This window comes from Tachyglossus aculeatus, chromosome 25 (assembly GCF_015852505.1).
Source record: "Tachyglossus aculeatus isolate mTacAcu1 chromosome 25, mTacAcu1.pri, whole genome shotgun sequence".
Classification (NCBI taxonomy): domain Eukaryota; kingdom Metazoa; phylum Chordata; class Mammalia; order Monotremata; family Tachyglossidae; genus Tachyglossus; species Tachyglossus aculeatus.
The window spans coordinates 17,950,871-17,961,809 of record NC_052090.1 but is presented as its reverse complement, the minus strand read 5'-3'; the positions used below and the strand labels follow the sequence as shown (position 1 = coordinate 17,961,809).

Genomic DNA, 10,939 nt, shown 5'->3' with positions numbered 1-10,939 from the left:
ATAACTAATTATTCTATGGTATTTCTTAGTATTTCCATTTTCTATAGTCTCTTACAGACACAGTCAGTGTGGGGTAAAAGTTACCACTTTGTCAGAAGTATAAGGTTGGAAATGTGCAAGAAATTTGGGTTGAGGCCAGCCTGATCCCGTTCAATGAATGGATGGCATTTCTAACAATAGATCTGTCGGAACCCACTGAACATAATGGGGCTTAATCAGGGCCGGAATTAGTACATGACAGGTGATTATGTTCTGGAAAATTGCCAGGACCAGCTGTGTTGCTTCCCATTATTTGTAACTTCAGTAATTGTAATTAAGAAAAATTAAAAAATTAAAAAGAAAAGTGGAATTGGGAAAACCAGGAAAGAGCAAGAAAAAAAATATAACCTTTTAAAAAACATCTGGAAAATGGATTCAACCTAGTTTTCTGAGTTCTTTAGGAGAGGCAATCCTGCTTAATTAAAATTCATTCCTCCTTCTGCCATCTCAAAAGCTACACACAAATATAATCACTCACACATGTTTTCTTCCCTTCTCAAAGTCCAATTACAGCAATCCTTGACAATAAAAGAAGCTTGCAAACAGTCATCCAATCATCGTGGAAGGGCGAAATATCCAAATTCCCCAACACCGAAGCCATTCAAGAAAATAGAATGGCTCCCTGCCTCTTAAATATTCCACCTCTGACACTACTATCCATAAATCACCTAGACTATGACTCTACGGTCACAGCCACGTGAACACAACATGTCAAGGTGGCTCACGCTTTGCTGTTGGAGTGTTTTGTTTTGTTGTCTGTCTCCCCCTTCTAGACTGTGATCCCGTTGTTGGGTAGGGACCATCTCTATATGTTGTTGACTTGTACTTCCCAAGCACTTAGTACAGTGCTCAGTAAGTGCTCAATAAATATGATTGAATGAATAGTGAGCTGCAACAAAACTTGCCTTGGGGAAATATGACTACAACTAGGCATTGGAACAGTTGGTAGGCCCTGGGCCATTCATCTATTACAGCCTATAGTTGCACTAGGAGTCCATTTACTCCACCCATGGAACTCTAGCCTCATCATTCATGCTTAAGAGCTAACTCCTTCAGTTACTCCTCCTAATAAAGCAGCCGACAATACATACACATCCATGTAAGTGAGCAAGGTTGCCAAATGAGAAATGTCTTAATTTATCACAGAGAGTCTATTTCCAAACGCTGTGTAGTATTTCCTGGTGAATCATTTTTTCTCTAATACAACATATTAGGAGCAGGTACTTCTGTATCTGTTTCTGCCATCTGTGATTTATGGAACCATCAAACAAAAAAAAAGTCACATGAAAAGAGAAGAAAGTTTGAAAAGATGGTTGCTAGGGAAACCATTTTGCTTGTTAATCAATATGCTCAGCGTGTCCCTGTTGCTTTGTGCTTAAAGGCAGCATTGTAAAATGGTACATAGGAGAAAATGATGTAAAACAACAAACCTTGATACACTTACCTCAAAGAGAAAAGCTGGACAATATATTCCCCCAGAAGCTGAAAGTAACTGAGAAATTAAAGACCTTTGTTTGGTTGCTATGCAGAATGAGAGAATCAGAACTATTTTTTCAGTAGAAGAGAAACATGCATGGATAATAACTCTAGGATTTTGTCCTCATGTTTCATGAAGATATCTGAAAGACAAAACCACACCAGCCCGTCTAATCAAATTTCTTTCAATGAGGATGAAAAACATATCCCATGCTCCTTCTCCCTCAAAAGTGACGTCAGTGAAGAGACAGGGAACTGAAATGGAGTTATAAAGTGGGGTCAACTGGGCAGTATAGGATGTTTCATAAGAAGTAAGTGGACATGAGAAATGCTTTCACTTCTGCCTGTTCAATAACAGGCCTGCTATCTCAGTTTGGCAATCAGCCGTTTAGGACAAAGAGAAGTGTTACTAGATATTTGAGGGAGTGACCCCATCCTAAGATTCTGTGAGCATTCAAGAGCCTGATTGTTGTGATGTGTTTTGGCATTTTAGGATTTTAAACATCTGTCACAAGTCCTGGAACTTGAGGTGCTCCAGACCATGCATTTCATGTAAAGCTTCACTGGCAAAGACAGCTTACTGAACATTTTAGGGTGATAGCACTACAAAAATAGAATGAAGTGATGAAACTAAAGAAAAAAGTAGTCATTTAAAAGCCACAGTGATTTTCAAAAGAATCTTTCCTCTGAAACTACGAATTTAGGGGGGTACTTAGAAGTGACTGAGTAACATTTATTTAGTTAATCTAGTTTTATTTTGACACTAGGTTTTTATGGACATTGCTTCTTGTGGGCAGTTGACATTTCTACCACCTTCGTTACAAGGTACTCTCCCAAGGGCTTAATGCAGTGCTCTGCACACAGGAAGCATTCAGTAAATACAACCGATTGATTGAAATCTGTGGGGCAGACTTTATGAAATGGGCTGAGTCAGGCCCTCTCTGTATCAAGCTAATTGACCTCTTCAAAGCCACTAAAATAACTGTTTGTCAGGCCTCTGGAGTGACACCGCTGAAGCAATGGGGTCAAGCACAATTTGATGCATGGAGAATATTGAAAGCTTCCTCACACTGTTCCACCCAAATGCCAAGTTATATTCAATGGCTTTTTTTAAATGGTATTTGTTAAGCGCTTACTGTGTGCCAGGCACTACATTAGGCGCTGGGGCAGACAAAAGTTAATCAGGTTGGACACAGTCCATGTCCCACATGGGGCTCACAGTCTTAAGCCCCATTTTACAGATAAAGTAATGAGGCATGGAGAAGGCAAATGAGTTGCCCAAGGTCACACAGCAGACAGGTGATGGATCTGGGGTTAAAACCCATATCCTTCTGACTCTCAGACCCGAGCTCTATCCACTGGACCACATGGCTTCTCTTGGTCTAGTCCAGCATAGCCCTGCCTGGTTAACATTTAAAGGAGATACAGCCCTTTCCAGAGTCCACTAGATGGGCATGAGCTCCTCATGGTTCCCCTTCAACAGAGCTCCTGCAAAGGCTGGAGCTGTAAGTTCAACATTCAACATTCAATGTTCTTCCTTTGTTTGCATTCTCCCAGAGGTGAAACAAAGATAAAACATTCAAAACTGCACTGAACTTCCTTCTTCCCTCCCCTAGCTGGGAAACTCAGGCAGTGGTCAGTTGTCTATTGTATTTATTGAACTCTTACTGTATGCAGACCACTGTACTAAGCATTTGGGAAAGCTCATCAAAGCTCAGGTGACATGGAATACAAGAGCTGGGTCTGGCTCAGGCTGGCAATCAATCAATCAACTGTATTCATTGAGTGCTCACTTGTGCAGAACCCTGTACTAAGCGCTTGGGAGAGTACAGTACAATAGAGTTGATAGACAGTTCCCTGCCCACAGTTAGTTTACAGTCTAGATATGGCAAAATCTTCTTTCTTGGGTTGCCAACGAGGCAGGGCAGGCCCGGGTTGATTGTCAATTAGCCTAAGCTTAGGCAGATAGGCCTGGCACATAGTAAGCACTTTATAAATACCATCATTATCATAATTATGTGCCAGGCACATAGTAAGCGCGTAACAAATACCACTATTATTAATTAGAAATGGTTTAATCCTCTCATAACAGAGACTTGGAAAAGTTTGTACAGCAAAAAGGGAGAAACAAAACTGACACTGGGAGAAGCAACTGCAACAACACAGCCAAAGGAAGTCTTCATAAGGACCGATGTGAAATGACTGTCAGTCACGCAATGGACCGTCTCATGGAGAACAGCAGCGAACCTCAGCCCTGAGACTTCAGAAACAGAGCCGGTTAATGTGGTAGCACATTAGTAGGATCTCACCATCAGCCATTTCACCTCCAAACCTAAAGGGCAGCTGAATGTGCACTTTTTCAACCAGGTGGGCACAAAGCCCTGCAAAGACCAAGTTAAAGAGGAGCAAAAGCTATTGGGTGACTGAAATGTTCAAATCCTTTTTTCTTTGAGGGTGACTCTGGAAGGCTTGGTTAGTTGTGCCCGAGAATTTCAGATATTTGAGATTCCGATATTATCTCTTACTATTTTGTCATTTAGTCTCTTAAGCAGACGAGGATGAGATCTGCATGGGCTGGGAAAAGCCTGAGAGTCTCTCAGATTCCAAACTCTGGCATCGGCTCAGGTTCACGAAAAGTAGAACCCGGTTGGCTCGGACAGTACCCTGCTATTTACTGACTGTTGAGTCTGGAGCACTGTACTAGACTCTTTGGAGAGCACAACAGAAGTGAAAGACATGATGCGTGTCCTCCAGGAGCTTACAACCTGATGGAGGAAATCGTACCATCTACTGTGTCAGATCAAGTATTAAAACACAAGAAGCAGCATGGCATAGAAGATAGAAAATGGACCTGAGAGTTAGAAGGTTGTGGGTTCTAATTCTGGCTGCACCACTTGTCTGCTGTGTGACCTTGGTCAAGTCATTCCACTTCTCTGTGCCTCAGTTAGCTCATCTGTAAAATGGGGATTGAGACTGTGAGTCCCACATAGGACAGGGACTTTGTCCAACCCGATTTGCTTGTATCCACCCAGTGCTTAGTATAGTGGCTGGCACATAGTAAGTGCTTAACAAATACAATAATTATTAATATTGTTATTATTAACACCACTGAGCAGGAAGTGAACTGGATCAAACTGAATCGAAATCCCTTAAAAGTGAGTTTCCAGTCACTATTGGTTAGATTTGTTTGTGGCTTCCTCATCCTCATAATTCCACTCCCATTGGGCAGAGTGAGCCCTAAGCTTTTACAAAATTTAGAATGGTCCTCTGCCAATTCTCATCATTTATGCTGCCACACTGGCATCTGAGCCAAAGGTGCTCTTTGTAATTCTGTATGGACAATTTTGTCAGTCAATTGTATTTACTGAGCATTTAGTGTGTGCAGAGCACTGTACTAAGTACTTGGGAGAGTACAACATAATATGACAGATATTTTGTAAGTGTGGCTAATTAAAATACAGTATGATGAGCTTTGGCAGTAAAAGCCTTTAATTGGAATGCTCATGATGAGACTTTCTTTGTGAGATGCTCCGCTATTACAAAAAAAGCCCCAATTTCTTCTTTCTAAAATAGTAAATGAAAAAAAAAAAGAAAATTGAAATGCCACGGCTGAAAAACCAGAGTGGGCTATGCCTGTCCTTCCTCAGAGACACATGACACAAAATGCTACAATTGCTTTTGTAGTTTGAACAATTTCCCATTCTCATTAATTCTCTTGGTCCTGGGGCCATAAAGTCCTTCTCTACCTGAGGACAGCACAGGCAGAGACACCTGCTTCTGCACCTCAAAAGCAGTTAGAAGAAAAAGGCATTTAATTTTGCCCATTGCAAAAGTTGGAAATTTCAAAGATTTGAACCAAATTAATTTTATAAACCTATTTATGAAACTTTTACGTTCAAATGTTTATGTTTTGAAGGCTCCTTAAAAAATACTTAGAGGAAAATAAGGTCTTCCTTTAAATAACATGAAACACAATTTGGTTCCATTATCTTTCCAAGCTGCCAAAAACATGCTGTGAAATTAAATCCTCTTGAGTTTGCCTCAGATTCATACTCTCTTTTCAAATGCTAATTCTTGCATCAGGGCCTTCTCAATACATTCAGCTCTGGGCACCTCATTATAAATAAGCTAGATACAAATTAGACTGTGCGGGGAGGTCAGAGAAAAGAAAAATGATAAAGGAAATATGGGGATTAATTCATGAGGAAATATTAAGGGATGATTAAGCGTCTCCCTTAGTTAAATGATTATACAAGGAATATATGATGATGATGAATAATGAGTCTAAGCCTTCTCACTCCCTTCCTATGAGGGAAAGAGCAGGCTGTTGATAAGTTGTAAAGGGACACCCTCGGTGTCTCTTGATTGAATACCGAGAAGAGAGAAAAGCATCGTTCTGGATCACGGGACTGTTGAGGCAATGTGGGATCTGACTCTGATGTCCTGGAAAAGAGAGCCAGGAATGAGTGCCTGCTTGGGATTCTCCAGGGAACTTGCTTTGGCTCCCGATGCCTCCATCTTTACTGGCAGCCATTTGGCCAACAGCCTGACTGGACCGATGGACGAGGGGTTCTCCGAAGAAAACTCCAAAAGTTAGGGGAGACATTTTTCCCTCTGCTCAATGGGTAGGCATATGGCAAGACTCTTCGCTCTTCGAAGGAGAAGCTAGAACCCAATGACAACAGTCATTTAGATTTGTAGAGAAGGCCTTAGCTACAGAAAGTTCTAACTTACTACCTGAGTATCATCTCATCTCTCCTCAGGACAGCTCTTTGAAGAACTCTGGAAGCATGTTTCATGATCCTTAATTTAGATGGGGGAAATGGAGGGTATTTGCCTAAAAACAACAACAACAGCAACACAACTGCACACCTGGCTACTTAACCAGAAGCTGAGGGATGCAGGGTCCTTAAATGGAAAGTCATCTTGGAGGGGAATCTGGTTGAAAAGTTCCTTATTCAGATGCCTGAGGGAATAATACCAAGAAGCACATGCTGAAAATATTTAGCCTCTCCAAACAATGGATGTGTAGATCAATGGACACAATCACAGGTGAATAACAAATGGAGGGGATATAGCTCAGTGGTAGAGTGCATGCTTTGCATGTATGAGGCCCCGGGTTTGAGCCCCGGCATCTCCACCAATTTTTCCAGTGCTTAGAACAGTGCTTTGCACATAGTAAGTGCTTAACAAATACCATCATCATCATCATTGCAAGCAAATCAACTGAGGACCCTATGTAGAACAATAGTATTTAAAGTAATGACTAAGTGAAAAACTTAACTTCTCCCGATTCATATTTGAAAGCTATATAAAAAGTCAAGGAAGACACAGATGTGTATAGAGGAATTCAAATGGCAAAAAGGGATACTTTAAACCAGATCAGAAGGGCATCCACAAAAACTAGAGAGAGCACAGCCATCTGGATGAACATTGTAAATCAGCCCTTAGCTAATTTCCCTAGCTGGACTATGCTAATGATTATCACACATAGGTAGGCCCCTCTGCCCAGCTCCAAAATCCGAATCAATCAATCAATTATTTTATGAGCACTTACCATGTGAAGAGCACTGTACTAAGTGCTTAGAAGAGTACAATAGAGTTAATAGAAATGATACCTGTCCTCCCGGAGAGACATACACTAAAACGTTTAAAGATAGGAGGAAAGAAAAAGTAGATATTTATATGAGTGTTATAGGGTATGTTTTTGAGTTCAACAGCACATAGTTGGAGGCATCCAGGCTGGGGAGAACAGAAATCAACTGGGGAAGATCTATTGGAGGAGTTGTAATTTCAGAAGTTTCTCAATCTCTCTGGACAGGTTCTCCATCTGGAAAATGGAATTGGTACCAGTGGACCCCAGTCTAGAGCATGGGGATGATGGAAAGGTGAAGGAGATCACAAACCCAGCTCTCTGCCCACCCTGGAGGCATTTTTACAAACCAATTTTTGGTTTAACCTTTCTGCCTGCAAATTTCCCCTACCTGGGGAGAGTGGTAAAACAGAGATGCATCAGAGAGCAGTAGGCATCCTTACCTCAAAGAAGTTCTTTAACAAGTTACATTAAACTCCCTTATTTCTTTTTGGCCTGGTCTAATTTCTTCCCAGCTCTGGTCCCTGGATCCTGCTAATTCGCATGGCAGAATGAGGGAAATTTCATTTTTTGGACACCTCTTCATCTCTCATTAATATTTTATTAGTGATTAGGGACAAAAACCAAGGTGACATTATCTTTCTAAATGAGTATTGGGTAGGAAAGATTAAGGTGTTTTTATTACTGTGGTCTAATTATATGTCCAGGATGAAGTTTGTTTTCCATCTGCTTATTGTTCCAATCTTTCGCTTGTCACAAAAGATCAATATTCTGTAATAATAAAACTTCACGCTGATTGTTCATTATTATATTTTCTTGCATGGCTCATTTTCTAATTTTGGTTCTAGCTCTTTCATTAAAATTTCATTGGCACTTGGTTTGCACACTTGGCAGAATACCATTTTAATTCTTTTTGGCCTCAGGAAAAATGGCTTAACAAAGTTTCACCAACTGTAAATGGAACTTAATTCTCGTAAAATAAGTCCCTGAATTTGTCCATAGTTCAGGAGACAGTGTGGCCTTGTGGCAAGAAGCAGTGTGGCTCAGTGGAAAGAGCATGGGCTTGGGAGCCAGAAGTCATGGGTTCTAATCCCAACTCTGCCACTTGTCAGTTGTGTAACTCTGGGCAAGTCACTTCACTTCTCTGTGCCTCAGTTACCTCATCTCTAAAATGGGGATGAAGACTGTGAGCTCCACGTGGGACAACCTGATTGCCTTGTATTCCCACCCAGCACTTAGAAAAGTGCTTCTCACAGAGTAAGTGCTTAACAAATGCCATCAAAAAATATATATAAGATTGGGAATCAGGGAACCTGTGCTCTAGTCTCAGTAATACCACTGGCCTGCTGTGTGGTCATGAACTCTCTGGGCCTTAATTTCTACATCTGCAAAAACAGAATAGGAGACTAACTCCTCTCCCTACCTCTTACAAAGTGAGCACTCTGTGGAATAAAAGCTGGGTCTAATCTGATTATTTTGTATCTACCCAGGGTTTAGCACATAGTAAATAAATGCTTAATACATAGTGAAGCGCTTAATAAATACCATAACTAATAGTTTACTACAGTTATCCTCGGGCTATCCCTGCTTAACAAATATTACAGTTATTAATAGGGAATTATAATGGCCTAGTGGAAAGAGCATAGAACAGTGCTTCACACATAGTAAGCATTTAACAAATGCTATCATCATCAAAGAGTACAAGTCTGGGAGTCCGAGGACCCGGGTTTGAATCCCTCTTCCCCAACTTGCCTGCTGTGTGGCCTAGGGCAAGTCACTCGGCATCTCTTTGCCTCAGTTTCTTCATCTGTAAAAAAGGGGTGAAATATTTGTTCTCTCTCCCACTTAAACTGAGCCCACTGTTGGGTAGGGACTGTCTCTATATATTGCCAATTTGTACTTCCCAAGCGCTTAGTACAGTGCTCTGCACAAAATAAGCGCTCAATAAATACGATTGATGATGATGATGATGATGATGATGAAAGACAGTCAGGTGACCTCTGTTTACAGATGGCAAAACTGAGACCCAGCTCATCCAGTTATTTTTGTGCCAAAATCGGGACAAAAAAAAACGACAAGTCTATAGACTCCAGACTAGTTTATCTAGACTTTGCTACTGTCCTGTTATTTTGCCTGAATCAACCAGCTAAAAGCCTCAATTTACCACTTTGCTTGTCAGTGGCCGTTTAGTTCCATTGAACTGATTCCCTATCATCAGCATCTTCAATAGCATTTAATGACCATCTTTTTTTACAGTACTTGTTAAGCACTTACTATGTGCCAGTCACTGCTCTAAGCACTGGGGTAGATACAAGGTCATCAGGTTGGACACAGTCCCTGTCCCACGTGGGGCTCCCAGTCTTCATCCCCATTTTACAGATGAGGGAACTGTGGCACAGAGAAGTGAAGTGACTTGCCCAAGGTCACACAACAGACAAGTGACAGAGTGGGATTAGAAGTCAGGTCCTTCTGACTCTCAGCTCTGTGTTCTATGCAGTAGGCCATGCTACTTGTGTGTAGAGCACTGCATTGTACACTAGGAACTTGGGGCCACACAACTGATATCCTTGAATTGCTTACAGTTAAATTAATAATTGCGGTATTTGTTAAGCACTTACTATGTGCCAGACACTGCATTAAGTTCTGGGGTGGATACAAGCAAATCTGGTTGGGCACAGTCCCTGTCCTAAGTGGGGCTTACAGTCTCAATCCCCATTTTACAGATGAGGTAATTGAGGCATAAAGAAGTGAAATGACTTGCCCGAGGCTACACAGCAGACAGATGACTGAGTTGGGATTAAAATCCATGAACTTCTGGCTCCCAGGCCCGTTTTCTATCCACTATGTCAAGCTGCTTCCCAACAGGAGAGCCCAGGCTGGTTGGGATCTGAGTCTGCCCAGCACACACCAATTCCACTGTGCAAAGGGGAGGGAGGTACTATATGATCATGAATCAGAGGGGACCACACCAGCTCCACAGTAGTTCAGCAACACATCACTCCTTGACAAAAATGTCATCCTACACAAAAAATAGGACATCTGTGGTTGAGTCCTTAGTAATAATAATTATGGTATTTGTTAAGCACTTACTATAATGATAATAATAATAATGGCATTTATTCAGCACTTACTATAATAATAATAATGGCATTTATTCAGCACTTACTATGTGCAAAGCACTGTTCTAAGCACTGGGGAGTTTACAATATGTGCCAGGCACTGTTCTAAAAGCTGGGGTGGGCACAGTCTCTGTCCCATGTGGGGCTCACAGTCTCAATCCCCATTTTACAAATGAGGTAACTGAGGCCCAGAGAAGTGAAGTGACTTACCCAAGGTCACAGAGAAGACAAGTGGCGGAGCCAGGATTAGAACCCACAATCTTTAGCTCCCAGGCCCATGCTCTAACCACTATGCCTTCCTTCTTCTCTTAGTAATACTATACTGTTTCAATTTCTATTTGATAAAGACCCAAATCAAATCCAAGAGGAAAACTGCCATTTGAATGAATAGTATTAGAGAAACACAATATTACTGCCTTCTCATGAAAGAGTTGGGGAAAAAAATTGACTGAGGAAGGGGCAAGCAAAACCATTACCAGGCACTTTCATCTCGCTATTTCACACAGTATATTTTGGCAGAGATGAATGGATGGTCTAGGCAGAATTCGGTAGTTGGGAAAAATACATTCTAATAATTTTAGGTCCAGATGAAATCAGTTTCCAATTTAATACTTTACAGTATTTCAGCATCTGTCCTAAAATGCCAAGCAAAAGGCAGACCTGAAAAGCAAATTACAAATTATTCTATGTCAAATGTGAAGAGTTGGACTAC

The 10,939-nt window shown here is 41.2% G+C and overlaps 1 non-coding gene across 1 annotated transcript; it reads left to right on the top strand.

The window, feature by feature from the left end:
- Positions 1–6,583: 6,583 nt before the first annotated feature.
- On the top strand, positions 6,584–6,655 carry TRNAA-UGC. The gene has a single exon. It is a non-coding gene; the product is annotated as a tRNA-Ala (tRNA).
- Positions 6,656–10,939: the final 4,284 nt, after the last annotated feature.